The following is a 16,534-nucleotide window of genomic DNA, read 5'->3' on the forward strand; positions in this document are numbered from 1 at the left end:
GCCACGTACTTCCCAGCAGGCCGCCAACACAGGGCATTCCTAACAGCCTGAGTGGGCCTCTTTTCACCCCCTCACAACCTAGCCCTCAAGGGAAGGTGCCACCCTGTCCCCACCCTGCGGTGATTCACTGATTCATTCACACAGCAAGACGCTGAGGCAAGAGCTGGGCTTTCCCATCTCAGCGCTCTTTTGGGCCAGGTGAATTTCAACTTGGAGCCAAAGCTCTCCTACTGCGACCTTTTGGTCTGGAGCAGCAAACAGAGCAAAGTCTTGTCCTCAGGAGCTCCCCTTGGGGATGACACAGAAAGTGATGGCAAGGATGGTGGTCACAGTGGACACAGGAGGATGTGGGGAGGCTGGAGAGGCCGCAGTTTCAGGGAGAAAGCTCTCTCCTAGAAAGCCACTCTCCTGGTCCCATGGGAAAGGACCTCTGTGCAAACCTAAGATGATGGGGCAGGGTTGGGGCCTGGGAACATGCATTTCCACAGACCACCCAGGGTCTGATTCAGGGGCCACACTTGGAGAAATACCCAGGCCTCTAATGAGACTCTCAGAAGAAAGAGAAGCCTGGACTTAGGGAAGGCAAGAGGTACCCCCAGCAAACGGATGTGACCACAGCCAAGGCAGGGACTCTGGGGGTCGGTGACGGGCCCATCCTCACAATGAGGGGCCCAGTGTGGGAACACCCCCAATCACCGCAAACTCTGAGTCTTTGTGCTCCCCCGGTTTTTAGGCCAGGATGTAGACTGTGATCCCGTGTGGTCTGGGGTGAGAGACAAGACACTGCGCCTCCGTTTCCTCACCTGTGAAGGCAGACATCGCCTCCCTGGAGGGTTGTCTAAATGTGAGGTTTGGAGACAATGCCTGGCACGCAGGAGGCTCTTGGTGACCGCTGGGTGTCAGGGTCATCACCAGTGCTTCTCCTGTTCTCGCCTTCCTCATGGGGAGGAGGTGCCAGACCCTCTCCTGCATCCTCCTGCAGGCAGGGGCCAGTGGGTCCAGGATGAGCTCCTGGAGCTGCTCCTCCCTCTGAAGCTTCCACATCAGTGAGCGGATCAGACCCTTGCTGATGACACCGTGGGACCCTGCAAGACAGGAAAGGGCACTGAGTGTGGACTGGCCACTCTCCCTCCCATGCTGGTTGGCCTCAGGGCTCAGGAAGGATTTTGCAGAGCAACTGGGTGGGTTTAAAAAGAGAACTTGCGGCCGGGTGCGGTGGCTCACACCTATAATCCCAGCACTCTGGGAGGCCGAGGCAGGTGGATCACGAGGTCAGGAGATCGAGACCATCCTGGCTAACACAGTGAAACCCCGTCACTACTAAAAAATACAAAAAATTAGCTGGGCGTAGTGGTGGGCTCCTGTAGTCCCAGCTACCCAGGAGGCTGAGGCAGGAGAATGGAGTGAACCCAGGAGGCGGAACTTGCAGTGACCGAGATCGTGCCACTGCACTCCATCACTCCAGCCTGGGCAACAGAGCAAGACTCTGTCTCAAAAAAAAAAAAAAAAAAAAAGAAAAGAAAAGAGAACTTGCAAGTTCCCCATCATCCCCGAACCTGCCTGGCCAGGAGCCTGAGAAGCCAGCAGGAGGCTGTGGGTGAAGCCATGTCAGGGGCTGAGAGGGCAGATGCAGAGGACCCGGGAAAGGCCAGCCTTTGATCACTGGCATCTCAGGGGGCATCCGCCATAGGAGGGCACAGTGGCCTGAGAGGCAGCAGCCACCCCTGGGAGATCCGGCAGCTCACTGCTGCAAGGCCAAAGCACATCAGGAGACCCTCCGCTCTTCCCTACCACTGCCCCAGAGTAGGGGAGCCAATAAAGCCCCCGCTTCCCATCCAAAATATTTCAAAGGAGTTGGAGACTCACACATGGTCAGACCAGCCCTTGAGAAGAGCTTGGGTTCGACTCTGCAGATGGAAGACCTAGAGTGTAGGCCGGTGTCTCACACACCAAAAAGAGCTGCGCCCCAACTAAAGGGGACAGGAAGCCATAGGCTCTGGCCAAGGGGTCTTGAAGGCACCTGGGGCTCTGTGGGAACGGGGGCACCACATGTCACAGCTGGGGTGCAGGTACTGGGAGAAGTACAATGAGGCAAGGCTCCCCCATAAACAGGCCCCACCAGGCTCCTCCCAGCTGGAGCTGGAAGCCTGGAGGGGAAGTGGTTGATCCAGCCCTGAGAGCCTGTGGGGCAGGTAAGGGGGGAGAGATTTTATGGGATGTGGAAGCCTGTAGAAGAGACAAGCTAGAGGGGTGAGGAGTTACATTGTCCCAGCCTGAGCAAAGGACAATTCCGAGTTCGGGGGGCATAGGGGTGTGCTCAGCAGGACTGGGCAGACAGGCCCTTTGTTGTAAAGGTGAAGAGTACAGCCTTCCAGGAGCGGGTGCCTGAGGCTTCCAGACAGGCTTCTTTGGGAGGTGGCCAGAGGAGATGCCTGTTTTCCAGGGCAGGAATTGAGGGAACGCCCAGGCTGAAGAGATTGAGCCAGGCTGTCACAAGGCTTTGAAGCTTCCCATATGAAAGCCTGGCTGTTGGAGACCGTGGGTTTGGAACTTGAGGCTAGGGGGTTCTGTTCAGTCTGGTGCCAGCCACAGCCTTCGGATGGGCAGAGCAATCATCGGGTGAGGGTGTAAAAGAAGAGTACTGAGGAAAGAGAAGAGGAAAACCGGCTTTAACAACAGTCTAGGCCGGGTGCAGTGGCTCACACCTGTAATCCCAGCACTTTGGGAGGCCGAGGTAGGTGGATCACCTGAGCTCAGGAGTTCGAGACCAGCCTGGTCAACAGATGGTGAAACCCTGTCTCTACTAAAAATACAAAAATTAGCAGTGCGTGGTGGTGGATGCCTGTAATCCCAGCTACTTGAGAGGCTGAGGCAGGAGAATCGCCTCAGGCGAAGTGGGAGGCAGAGGTTGCAGTGAGCTGAGATAACACCACCGCACTCCAGCTTGGGTTACAGAGTGAGACTCCGTCTCTTAAAAAAAAATAGAATCTGTACTGTGAAGGCCTTGAGCGGGTGTCCCCGGCTCTGAGCACAGACTGTTCCCTCTGCTGGGAGCCTCTTCCCTTCATCCCTCCTGGTTAACTGGACTTGGCATAAAGGTAATTTCTTCTAAGAGCCTGTCCCTGACTCTCCAATCCAGGATATGTTTATGGTCTCAGAGCACCCAATTCCTGCTACCACTTGTCATTTCTATTCACAACATTTCTTTCATTGTTTTATTTTCAGAGTCGGGGTCTCACTCTGTTGCCCAGGCTGGAGTGCAGTGGTGTAATCACAGCTCGTTGCCACCTCCACCTCCTGGGCTTAAGCAATCCTCCCCGCTCAGCCTCCCAAATAGCTGGGACCACAGACGTGCACTGCCATGCCAGGTTAACTTTTAATTTTTTTTTTGCCCAATTAGGAGTCTTGCTGTGTCGCCCAGGCTGGAGAGCAGTGGTGTGATCTTGACTCACTGCAACCTCTATCCCCTGGGTTCCAGCAATTCTCCTGCCTCATCCTCCTGAGTAGCTGGGATTATAGGCACACACCACCATGCCCGGCTAGTTTTTTACTTCATTTTTCATTGAGATGGGGTTTCAGCATGTTGGCCAGGCTGGTCTCGAACTCTTGACCTCGTGATCCACCTGCCTCGGCCTCCCAAAGTGCTCACAGGCTCTGTGCTTTGTTTGTTTGTTTGTTTTGATACAGGGTCTTGCTCTATGGCCCAGGCTGGAGTGCAGTGGTGCAGTCTTGGCTGACTGCAACCTCCGCCTCCCAGATTCAAGTGATTCTTGTGCCTGACTCCAGAGTAGCTGGAGTTACAGATGTGCGCTACTATACTCGGCTAATTTTTGTATTTTTAGTAGAGATGGGGTTTCGCCATGTTGGCCAGGCTGTTCTTGAACTCCTGATCTCAGTGATCTGCCCACCTCAGCCTCCCAAAATGCTAGTGTGAGCCATCGTGCCTGGTCCCAGTTGTGTTCTTGTGGGGAAGATGGGACAGAGAGGATGAGAGGGTGTCTGAGCCTTTCCCCCACCGATGGAGCCTGTGTCATCTGCCTTTTGTGGACAGGATGGTGATCGCTCACACCAAAGCCTCGGACCCCTCCCTGCCTGTAACCTTTGTGAAGAGCTCCACCTATGCAGCAGACAAGGGGATGAGCCTGGGGGTCCCCACCCATTTCTCCCCGCCTTTGCCTGGGCTTATCCTGAAGCCTGCTCATGGGAACAGCTGGAAAGAACCATGCACTGCCAGTCTGAGTTTATTTTGTTTTTTGACTTAGAAAGATAGAGACTGGTGTTGTCGTGTTGCCCAGGCTGGTCTCGAACTCCTGGGCTCAAGGGATCCTCCTACCTCGGCCTCCCAAAATGCTGGGATTACAGGCATGCACCACCACACCCGGCCACAGCTAGTCTGTTTTCAGAGATGGTCTTTGGGTTAATGACAATTTTCTCTCTCCTTAGTTGCCAGGCAGTGTGGCTTTCTGAATCCAAGGAGGCTGGGCTGAGGGAGATGGGATTTGTTTGCTCAGTTTGGACTCAGCATTTGTTGCACTCGATTTCATAGACTCATAAAATGTCAAAGGTTTAAGGGAGCTTAGAGTTCATCTGGCCCAAACCTGGCTGATCAGAATCTCCAGGGGAAGTTTTTATGAAATGCCAGATTTCTGCGTTCGGAGATCCTGACTTAGTAACTCCAGGATTGGAATCTGAGCTTTTCTTTTTTTCTTTTTCTTTTTTTTATAGAGGCAAGGTCTTGCTCTGTTGCCCTGGCTGGGGTGCAGTGATGCGATCACAGCTCACTGCAGCCTTGAATTCCTGGGAGAAGTGATCCTCCTGCCTCAGCCTTCCAAGTAGTTGGGACTCCAAGTGTGCACAACTGTGCCCGGCTAATTTTAAATTTTTTTGTAGAGATGGGATCTCACTATGTTGCCCAGGCCGGTCTCAAACTCTTGAGCTTAAGTGATCCTCCTTCCTTGGCCTCCCAAAGTGCTGGGATTACAGGCATGAACTGCTGTGCCTGGCTGACACTAGCATTTTTTTTTTTTTTTTTTGAGATAGAATCTTGCTCTGTTGCCCAGGCTGGAGTGCAACGGCCTGATCTCGGCTCACTGCAACCTCCACCTCACGGGTTCAAGCAATTCTCCTGCCTCAGCCTCCCAATTAGCTGGGATTACAGGCGCTCACCACTACACCTGGCTAATTTTTGTCATTTTTAGTAGAGACAGGGTTTCGCCATGTTGGCCAGGCTGGTCGTAAACATCTGACCTCAGGTGATTTGCCCACGTCAGCCTCCCAAAGTGCTGGGATTAGAAGCATGAGCCACCATATCCGGCCAGCATTCTTACTAGAAAGAAGTATGTTCAAGAGGCACTAGAAACTAGCCAGTTGGACACAGAAGCCTTTGCTGCTCAGGTCTCAGCACCGCTTTGCTGAAGTTTGGGGTGGTCCTATGCAGTCATCTCTGCCCTCCTCCTAGGAAGGACTCTTCCAGACCCTCTTCAGCCCACAGTGCTGCCTCGTGAAAGCTGCCTCAAGATTCTCTGTGACGGCCGGGCACGGTGGCTGACGCCTGTAATCCCAGCACTTTGGGAGGCCGAGGTGGGTGGGTCACGAGGTCAAGAGTTCAAGTCCAGCCTGACCAACATGGTGAAACCTCATCTCTACTAAGAAAATACAAAAATTAGCTGGATGTGGTGGCATGTGCCTGTAATCCTAGCTTCTCAGTAAGCTGAAGCAGGAGAATTGCTTGAACTGGGGAGGCGGAGGTTGCAGTGAGCCAAGATCATGCCATTGCACTCGAACCTGGGTGACAGGGCAAGTCTCCGTCTCGAAAAAATAAGAAAAATAAAAAAGTGAAATTCGTTGATTATGGTTGTGTTTGCCTTTAGTCCCAGCTACTTGGGAGGCTGAGGTGGGAGGATTGTTTGAGTCCAGTAGGTCAAAGCTGCAGTCTGCCTTGATTGTACCACTGTACTCCCACCTGGGTGACAGAGTGAGACCTTGTTTCAAAAAAGAACCTTGCAGTGATGGAAATGCCCCATATCTGCACTGTCTGCAATGGTAGCCACTAGCTACATGTGGCTATTGAGGTCTTGATATATGACTAGGATAACTTAATAAATGTATTTAGTTTAATTAAGTAAAATAACTAAATAAATTTATTTAGTTTAATTTAAAAAAAATTTTTTTGAGACAGCCTCACTCTGTTGCCCAGGCTGGAGTGCAGTGTCATAATCACAGCTCACTACTCAACCTCCTGGGCTCGAATGATCCTCCCTCCTCAGCCCCCCAAGTAGCTGGAACCACAGGCATGTGCCATCACACCTGGCTAATATTTAGACTTTTTATAGAGACTGGGTCTCACTGTGTTGTCTAGGCTGGTCTTGAACTCCTGGGCTCATCCTCCTGCTTCGACCTCCCAAAGTGCTGGGATTACAGACCTGAGCTGCCATGCCCAGCCTGGTTTAATTTCATTATACATACATACATACAAACATACATACATACATACATTTATTTAAGATAGGGTCTCGCTGTGTCACCCAGGCTGGAGTGCAGTGGTGCAAACACAGCTCACTGAAGCTTTGACCTCCGGGGCTCAAGCAGTCCTCTCACCTCAGCCTCCCAAGTAGCTGGGACCCCCGGTGTGTGCCACCATGCGTGGCTCATTTTTGTACTTTTTATGCAGATGGGGTCTTGCTATATTTTCCAGGCTGGTCTTGAACTCCTAGGCTCAAGCAGTCCTCCCACTTTGGCCTCCCAAAGTGCTGGGATGACAGGCATGAGCCAGCATACCTGACCCAAAGACATATTTTTACTTCTAGTGTAGTTCAGCCTTAAGACTGTACTAGCAGATAGAGACGGAAAAGTAAGATGAATTGAATATCAAATTACGTTGATAACTAAAGCAGTTACTAATTTTTTTAAACCTCTTTTTTTTATACTGGGTTACATCATTCCCTGGCTGTCTTTACCCTAGCGTCAGTGAGTCCTGCAGTCATGCAGGCTCCTGCGAGGACAAATATTTTGATCACCATCATGTGGATGTTTATTTTTTATCTAACGTTTACAGTTCTGCCAGTTCTGACTCTTAAATTCTCTTTGCCTTAAATCCCAAAATCTACCTCTGATGTTCAGTGAAGATGACCAGAAAAGTCTGCTAGAGCAGTAGCATCTGGGTCTGGATCAAAAACGCAGAAAATACGTGGTTGGAGAGCTCATCTGGAATTTTGCCGATTTCATGACTACCCAGTGTCAGTGGCAGTTTGGCTCATGGGATAATGTACCCGTCCTCAGTTTTTCAGGTTGCCTTGCCCATTCTGGACACTTTGGTTGTAAGAATATTGGAAACAAAGGGGGGAAGCTGGTGTAGGCTGCGTTGAGAATTTTCTAGGTAAAGTAAGTTGTACTTAGGAAGTAGGAAAGCAGTCAGGCCCCGGCTTCCCACATATGGTCAAAAACAAACAGGAGAGTCTGCTATAGTAAGATGGAAATGACTAGCTTGCCTTTTTCTTGTCTATTTCATAGCCAAGGAGGAAGGAAAAACTGGATCTCATTATGGATTTACTTTTGGGACACACTCATAATTCCAGAGGAAGGTACAAAGCCTGAGAAGCTTAAGGTATTTCAGTGTGTTTTATATTATTCACTTGTACGAAGCAGGCTCATCAAACACAGGTGAGTTTCAATGTGTCTTGAATGTGGCAGCATTTAAAAGTCTTCAGACCAGGCATGGTGACTCATGCCAGTAATCCCAGCACTTTGGGAGGCCAAGGTGAGAGGATCGCTGGAGGCCAGGGGTTTGAGACCAGCCTATTAAGCATGGCCCAGACCCCATCTCTACAAAAAATAAGTAAATTAGCTAGGCGTGGTGGTATGTTCCTGTAGTTCCAGCTGCTTGGGAGGCTGAGGCAGGTGGATCGCCAGAGCTGAGGAGTCGGGGGCTGCAGTGAGCTGTGATTGCACCACTGCACCTGAACCTGGGTGACAGAGTGACACCTGTCTTAAAAAAAAAAAATGGGTCTTCAAAGACCAGAAGATCTGTGCTGTCACGTTGGGTGGATGAGGGGCTGCCAAGTTTGCAATGAATGTTTCCCATTTCTTCTTAGTTTATGGACTTACCATAAACTCAGGATGGCAGTTTGGTGGGTTGGAGAAGGATATAGTGATGGCGGGAGTTACAATACATTACTTAGGGGGAAGACAGGCTTTTTTTTTTTTTTTTTTTTGAGATGGAGTCTTGCTCTGTCGCCCAGGCTGGAGTACAGTGGCCGGATCTCAGCTCACTGCAAGCTCCGCCTCCCGGGTTTACGCCATTCTCCTGCCTCAGCCTCCTGAGTAGCTGGGACTACAGGCGCCCGCCACCTCGCCCGGCTAGTTTTTTGTATTTTTTAGTAGAGACGGGGTTTCACCGTGTTAGCCAGGATGGTCTCGATCTCCTGACCTCGTGATCCACCCGTCTCGGCCTCCCAAAGTGCTGGGATTACAGGCTTGAGCCACCGCGCCCGGCCGGAAGACAGGCTTTTGAAAGGTTAATGCTTAAAAGTGAGAATGGAAAAGGGATGAATGAATGAACAAGATGAGGTGAGAGGGAAGAAGTAAAGGGAAATGGAGAACAAGAAGCTCTTCTCTGTGTGGCACCTGGGATGAATGGTTTCTGGGGACATCTCTGATGGCAGTTTTGTGGAGAGGTGCAAAGCTTTATGTGGTAAGAAATGAGCTGTAGGCCCAGCGCAGTGGCTCACGGCTATAATCCCAGCACTTTGGGAGGCCAAGGAGGGAGGATCACCTGAGGTCAGGAGTTCAAGACCAGCCTGGCCAACATGGAGAAACCTTGTCTCTACTAAAAATACAAAAATTAGCCAGGTGTGGTGGCAAGTGCCTGTAATCCCAGCTATTCAGGAGGCATGAGAATCGCTTGAACCTGGTAGGTGGAGGTTGCAGTGAGGGAAGGTCACGCCATTGCACTCCAGCCTGGGCAACAAGAGCGAAACTCCATTTCAAGAAAAAAAAAAAAATTGGTCAGGCGGGCTGGGTGCAGTAGCTCATGCCTGTAATCCAAGCACTTTGGGAGGCTGAGGTGGGCGGATCACGAGGTCTGGAGTTCCAGACCAGCCTGGCCAACAGGGTGAAACCCCATCTCTATTAAAAATACAAAAATTGGCTGGGCATGGTGGCGGATGCCTGTAATCCCAGATACTTGGGAGGCTGAGGCAGAATTGCCTGAACCCAGGAGTTGGAGTTTGCAGTGAACTGAGATTGCGCCACTGCACTCTAGCCTGGGCAACAGAGCGAGACTCCACATCAAAAAAATAAACAAAATGAAGAAGGTGGAGGAGGAAGAAGAGGAGAAAAAAGAAGAAGAAACAGCTAGGTGTGGTGACTCACGCCTGTAATCCCACCAGTTTGGGAGGTGGAGGAGGAGCAGAAGGAGGAAAGGAGGAAAAGGAAACAGCCAGGCCAGTTGTGGTGGCTCGTACCTGTGAATAGGAGGAGAAGGAGGAGGAGGAAAAGGAGGAGGAGGAAAAAGAAATGGAGGAGGAGGAGAAAGAAACAAACAGCGAGGCTGGGCACAGTGGCTCATGCCTGTGAGGAGGAGGAGGAGGAAAAAGAAAGGAGGAGAAGGAGGAGCTGGAGGAGGAGAAGTCGTTGGAGAAGTAGGAGTTGGAGGAGGAGGTGGTGGTGTAGGAGGAGGAGGTGATGGTGGAGGAGGAGGAGGAGTTGGAGGAGGAGGTGGTGGTGGAGGAGGAGAAGGAGGAGCTGGAGGAGGAGGAGTCGTTGGAGGAGTAGGAGTTGGAGGAAGAGGTGGTGGTGGAGGAGGAGGAGGAGGTGGTGGAGGAGGAGGAGGAGTTGGAGGAGGAGGAGTTGGAGGACGAGGTGGTGGTGGGATTATAGGCGTGAGCCACCACGCCTGGCTGGAAATCACCTCAACATGAGATTTGGAAGGCACATACCCAAACCATACTAGCCTTCAAGGGAAATTTTGGGCACCTAGCTATTCTTGAGAAGTAAATTAGCAACTTGGTAAGAAAAAGGTAATAATTGGCTGGGTTCAGTGGCTCACATCTGTAATCCCAGCACTTTAGGAGGTCAAGACAGTTAGATCAACTGAGGTCAGGAGTTTGAGATCAGCCTGGCTAACATGGTGAAACCCCATCTCTACTAAAAATACAAAAATTAGCTGGATGTAGTGACGGACGCCTGTAATCCTAGCTACTTGGGAGGCTGAGGCAGGAGGATTGCTTGAACCCGGGAGGCAGGGAGGGTGCAGTGGGCTTAGATCGGGCCATTGCTCTCCAGCCTGGACAACAGAGTGAGACTCCGTCAAAAAAAAAAAAAAAAAAAGGTAATAATAGCTCAGGACAATAGCCACCCAAGTCGGTTAGAGCCACAAGATATCTGATCCCCTATAGAAAGTACAGATAACATCTTGACCAATGTCCCTAAGTTTTTCGGAAGCAGAGACCTCCACTGGAAAATGGAGACCTCCACCGGAAAATGAAAAATGGCGATAGCTTTCACGTCGGCCTCAGATAAGGGTGAACCGAGAACTGAATTCTCACTGGCGTTCTTTGTTCCAAATTTCTTCCTGAGGGGCCTGGAGGGAATCACACTCACAGGCAAAAAGTTAACACTCCTTCTGCTGACCCCAAGGTTTCAGATAAAGCTTTGCTTTCTTACCAACTGTAAATGGAAGAAATATTTGAATTGGCCAGGCATGGTGGCTCACGCCTGTAATCCCAGCACTTTGGGAGGCCGAGGCGGGTGGATCACCTGAGGTCAGAAGTTCCAGGCCAGCCTGGTTAACATAGTGAAACCCTGTCTTTACTAAAAATACAAAAATTAGCCGGGTGTGGTGATGAGCGCCTGTAATCCCAGCTACTCGGGAGGCTGATGCAGGAGAATTGCTCGAACCAGGGAGGCGGTTGCAGTGAGCCGAGATCGGGCCATTGCACTCCAGCCAAGACGACAGAGCGCAACTCTCAAGAGAAAAAAAAAAAAAGGAAAGAAAGAAAGGGAAAAGGGAAGGCATCTTCTCTGGTACCCTTTACTCTTTTTTTTTTTTTTTTCGAGATGGGGATCTCGTTCCGTCACCTGGGCTGGAGTGCAATGGCACAATGTCGGCTCACTGCAACCTCTGCTTCCCGGGCTTCATCAGTCCTCCTGCCTCAGCCTCTTATGTAGTTGGGACTATAGGTGTGTGCCACCCCACCTGGCTAATTTTTTTTTTTCTTTGAGACGGAGTCTTGCTCTGTTGCCCAGGCTGGAGTGCAATGGTGTGATCTCCGCTCACTGCAACCTCTGCCTCCGGGGTTCAAGCCATTCTCCTGCCTCAGCCTCCTGAGTAGCTGGGATTACAGGGCTGCCACCACGCCAGGCTAATTTTTTGTATTTTTAGTAGAGACGGAGTTTCACTATGTTTGCCAGGCTGGTCTAGAACTCTTGACTTCGTGATCCGCCCACCTTGGCCTCCCAAGGTGCTGGGATTACAGGCATGAGCCAACACGCCCGGCTTTTTAAATATTTTTTTTTTTTTTTTTTTTTTTTTTTTTTTTTTTTTTTTTTTTTTTTTTTTGAGACGGAGTCTTGCTCTGCCGCCCAGGCTGGAGTGCAGTGGCCGGCTCTCAGCTCACTGCAAGCTCCGCCTCCCGGGTTCACGCCATTCTCCTGTCTCAGCCTCCCGAGTAGCTGGGACTACAGGCGCCCGCCTCGTCGCCCGGCTAGTTTTTTGTATTTTTTAGTAGAGACGGGGTTTCATCGTATTAGCCAGGATGGTCTCGATCTCCTGACCTCATGATCCGCCCGTCTCGGCCTCCCAAAGTGCTGGGATTACAGGCTTGAGCCACCGCGCCCGGCCTTAAATATTTTTTGTAGAGATAGCAGTCTCATTGTGTTGTCCAGGCTAGTCACAAACTCCTGGGCTCAAGTCATCCTCCTGCCTCCACCTCCCAAAGTTCTAGAATTACAGGTGTGAGCCACTAAGCCCGTACTGAATTACTGATTTTTACATACTGTATAAACTTTTGCATCCTACTTTTTCTTACTTTTGTTAAATTTGGCCTAAAGCTGCCTCATAAACAGTGAACTATATCCTAATTTAAGCATGTAAGCATTTTACTAAAGGAACATACAAGTAAAATGTTAAAGAAAGAAAGAAAAAAAGCGTAAACATTTGGGAAAAAGCCTTTAGGCCTTGTCAGTTTCTAGAATTTATTTATTTTCACTGCCCTGGGGACTCCATTTCCAGTATTAAGGTCCATTCTCAGAAGATGGATTTGGCTGAGCATGAAAAAAGGGGTGGGGGAGTAATCATACAAATAATTGTGTCCAGTTCAGGTTCCTAGGACCAGAGGGACCCCTCTGTATGGCAGAGGCACTCGACAGCCGTAACCAATGTGTATCCTTGGAACGACTTTATGGTCAAAGAAGAAAGTGTGTTCGGAGCCCCAAGCTAAGGAATCACGAGTGGCAAGATCCTGGAAGGATGCCAACCTGTGAAACTCTGAGTCAGGAGGTCAAGCTGGACAGTTGGTTTCTCAGGTCGACCGCTTGGCCCTCTTCCAAGTTCTACTTTCCTTCTTTCCTTTACTTCCTGTTCTAAAGTTTTTTCATAACCATTTTTTAAAATACTATCTCACTCTATAGCCCAGGCTGGAGTACAGTGGCTCAGTCTCAGCTCACTGCAATCTCCACCTCCCAGGTTCAAGAGATTCTCCTGCCTCAGCCTCCCAAGCAGCTGGGATTACAGGCGCTCACCATCACGCCCAGCTAATTTTTGTATTTTTAGTAGAGACATGGTTTCACCATGTTGGCCAGGCTGGTCTCCAACTCCTGATCTCAGGTCATCCACTGGGCTCAGCCTCCCAAAGAACTGGGATTACAGGCATGAGCCACCATGCCTGTTCCTGGCCTGCTTTTTAATAAAATTTTACTCCTGTTCTGCAACTTGCCTCTATCTGGTTTCTACTTTATGACCCTCAGTTAAACTCTTTCTTCTGAGGAGGCAAGAATTGAGGTTGTTTCAGTTGTGTATGGATTCACCACTGGGAACTCGGATACCTTCCACTGGTAACAGGTCGAGGATGCTAGGTGAAAATGTTATGGAAGCTGCATGCTTTTTACAAATGTAGCGGTTCTCATGTCCAGCCACAGCCACTGCACCTGTGTGCAAGTCCCCTTAATAAACCTATGTCTCTTTTACTGTCCCCAGATCTCTTCCTCTACCCTTCCACACGATGCCTTCCCTACTGGAGTAAAGTGGGGTCCCGCAGAGCACCCTCTCCCTGAAAAAAAATTTTTTTTTTTTGAGATAGAGTCTTCCTCTGTTGCCCAGGCTGGAGGGCATTGGTGTGACCTTGGCTCACTGCAACCTTTGCCTCCCAGATTCAAGCGATTCTCTAGCCTCGGCCTCCCGAGTAGCTGGGATTACAGGCGCCTGCTACCACGCCCGGGTCCTTTTTTTTTTTTTTTTTTTTTTTTTGTATTTTTAGTAGAGACGGGGTTTCGCCATGTTGGCCAGGCTGGTCTGGAACTCCTGGCCTGAAGTGATCCACCCACCTCAGCGTCCCAAAGTGCTGGGATTACAGGCTTGAGCCACTGCACTTGGCCTCTCTCCCTGCATCTTCATATGTCTTCAACGCCAAGAGGCAGCCTCTGGCCCCTTACTTAGGGTCGGGGTCCCAGAGGCCCAGGGTCAACGCTATGGCCGCCTCCCAAGGACGTGCATCCCTGCAAGAGGCTGCATCCAACAGTCAAGGAAGAGGCTCCGCTGGGGCCTGCTCCAATTCCTGCTGGGGAAAGAAAGTGGAGGTGCCCCTTGAAGAAACGGGGATCCCACCAATCTCAGGGGTTCTGTCCTGGTCTGCCGCCCTGGATCATCCAGCCTCTGCTGCTGGGATGGGGAGCAGACGACGCCCTTCTTGGCTGGCGCTGAGGGTCGGGGGGTCCCGCTTTCCCAAAGGCCTAGCGGGGGGTTCCAGCCACAAGCCCCACTGGGCAGCACCTGGCGCCGCCCCGCGTCTCCAGGCTTGGCACTTGCCCTCAACAAAGATGGCGCGGAAGACCTCACGCGCGTCACGCGACCCGTCCGCAGGACTCCTCCTGCGCCGCTCACATTCCCGCACACGGCGGCCGAGATGGGGAGGAGGAAGCATGGACTGGCGGGCGGCTGTGGCCGGGGAGGCTCTCGGGCTGCTGTTGTGTGGCTGCGCTGCTGGAGCTGCCGGGCGGGATGCTGTACCCCCGGAAGAGACCGTCGCAGGAGCGCCAGGAGCTGGACGGCCTCTGGAGCTTCCGCGCCGACTTCTCCGACAGCGGACACAGGGGCTTCCAGGAGCAGAGGTACCGGCGACCGTTGCGGGAGGCGCGGGCTCAGGGCAGGGCCAGGAGGCGCCCGGAAGCCCGGCGGTGGGAATGGGGTGAGCCCCGGCGCCCGGCAGTCTCCTACATCTGAGCGCCCCGGAGCTGGGGGCCTGGAGGAGGTTAAAGGTCAACGGGCTTGGGGTCGCGGGGTTGGAGGACGAGGGGGACTAAGGGGACCCGGGAGGGCCCGGGCGGAGGAGGCGGAGAGGCGGAGGAGAGGAAGCGCTCCTGTTGAGCCCCGTCCGGAGGCGAAGGCTGAGCCCGGGCAGTGTCCTTTCTAATGTTTACTTCGAATTTTTGAAACGTTTTTGAGACTGGGTTTGGCCCTGCCGCCCAGGTTGGAGCGGAGTGGCGCAATCCTAACTTCTGAGCTCAAGCGATACTCCCGCCCCAGCCTTCCAAGTTAGCTGGGGCCGCCATGCCTGGCTAATTAAAATAAAAACAAAAACAAAACTTGGTCTGGCTCCGTGGCTCACGCCTGTAATCCCAGCACTTTGGGAGGCGGAAGTGGGCCAATCATCTGAGGCCAGGACTTCAGGACCAGCCTGGCCAACGTGGTGAAACCCCGTCTCTACTAAAAATACAAAAATTAGTCGGGTGTGGTGGGGAGCGCCTGTAATCTCAGCTACTTGGGAGGCTGAGGCAGGAGAATTGCTTGAACCAGGGAGGCGGAGGTTGCAGTGAGCCAGGATCAGGCCACTGCGGTCCAGCCTGGGCGACAAAGTCAGACTCCATCTCAAAACAAAAACACAGTTAAGTTTTTTGTTTTGTTTTGTTTTGTAAGATACTGGGTCTGACTACGTTAACCAGGCTGGTCTGGAACTCCTGGCCTGAAGCCATCGTCCCACCTTGACCTCCTACAGCTCTGATTACAGTCATGAGCCAGCAGACACTCGGCAGGCCTGAGCGGCAGGCGCTGCCCAGAGCTGAGTCTGGGATTGGGAGGACGGGACAGTTTAGACATTCTGAGGTCAGCTCTGCGCAGGTAGGAAGGTACCTTGGTTTTCAAGGTTCAGATAGAGGACAGAATGTGACATCAGGCTGAGGATGCCACTCCTGTTCCCCTCCTGACTTGGATGCGGTCAGCAGAGAAGTGGGATCCAGTGAGGTCTGGTCCGCTTTTGCCTGGTCTACATCCTTTTTTTTTCTTTTTCAGAAGGAGTCTCGCTTTGTCACCCAGGCTGGAGTGCAATGGCACGATCTTGGCTCAGTGCAGCCTCCACCTCCTGGGTTCAAGCGATTCTCCTGCCTCAGCCTCCCGAGTAGCTGGGACTACAGGTGCCTGCCACCACACCCGCTAATTTTTGTATTTTTAGTAGAGATGGGGTTTCACCATACTGGCCAGGCTGGTCTCGAACTCCTGTCCTTGTGATCTGCCTGCCTCCGCCTCTCAAAGTGCTGGAATTACAGGTGTGAACCACTGTGCCCAGCCAATATCCTCTTTTTCTGACCGTGGCATTCAGTACAGGAGGAAGAGAGGAGAAGGCTGGGTGCCAGCGTGTGCGTCACTCACAGTGTCCTAAGCAAAGCCCCCCCATCCCCCTAACCAGGCTTCCTCCCTGTGACAGGCAGTGGGTCATTTGCATCTTAGTCACAGGTCTGAACCTTCTTGCCTCAGGCTGGGATGTGCCCCTGGGTTCACCCGTGTCTCGGGAGATACTGGGTCCCATCCGCTCCAACGAGGATCTCCTGGCCCCACTGGCCCAGATGCACAAACCGTCCTGGCAGTTGACCTGTCATCAGCAAGTTATCTGGGGAGGCAAGTGAGCTGAGGTCAAAAGACCCATGGCAAGGGCCCAGCGAACCACAGTCCTCCGCCTTAGGTATCCCAAGGTTACTTTGTCCAGAACACAGACTGACTTCTTCAACTACATGAGACTGGAGCGGTCTGTGGTTGTATACACAACACCAACTACCTGCATCGATGACATCACCATCACCACTGGTGTGGAGCGAGATAGTGGTGAGGGCTTCTGGTGGGATCCTCCCTCAGCGGGGCCCGGGGTGGCTCTGTTTGTTCCCTGTTTGGAAAGCTGTCCCAGGAAAAAGGTTCTCCCAGCATCTCTAAATCCTCACAGGTTCCCATCCACCTACAAAGCTAAAATGCAGGCTGTCTCAGCGGCACGGGCTCCCGAGATCACTCATGTGGTTGATCTCTCTTGGAGAAGAGAGGTCTGGCCTAAGGTCACAT

This window comes from Rhinopithecus roxellana, chromosome 13 (assembly GCF_007565055.1).
Source record: "Rhinopithecus roxellana isolate Shanxi Qingling chromosome 13, ASM756505v1, whole genome shotgun sequence".
Taxonomy (NCBI): Eukaryota; Metazoa; Chordata; class Mammalia; order Primates; family Cercopithecidae; genus Rhinopithecus; species Rhinopithecus roxellana.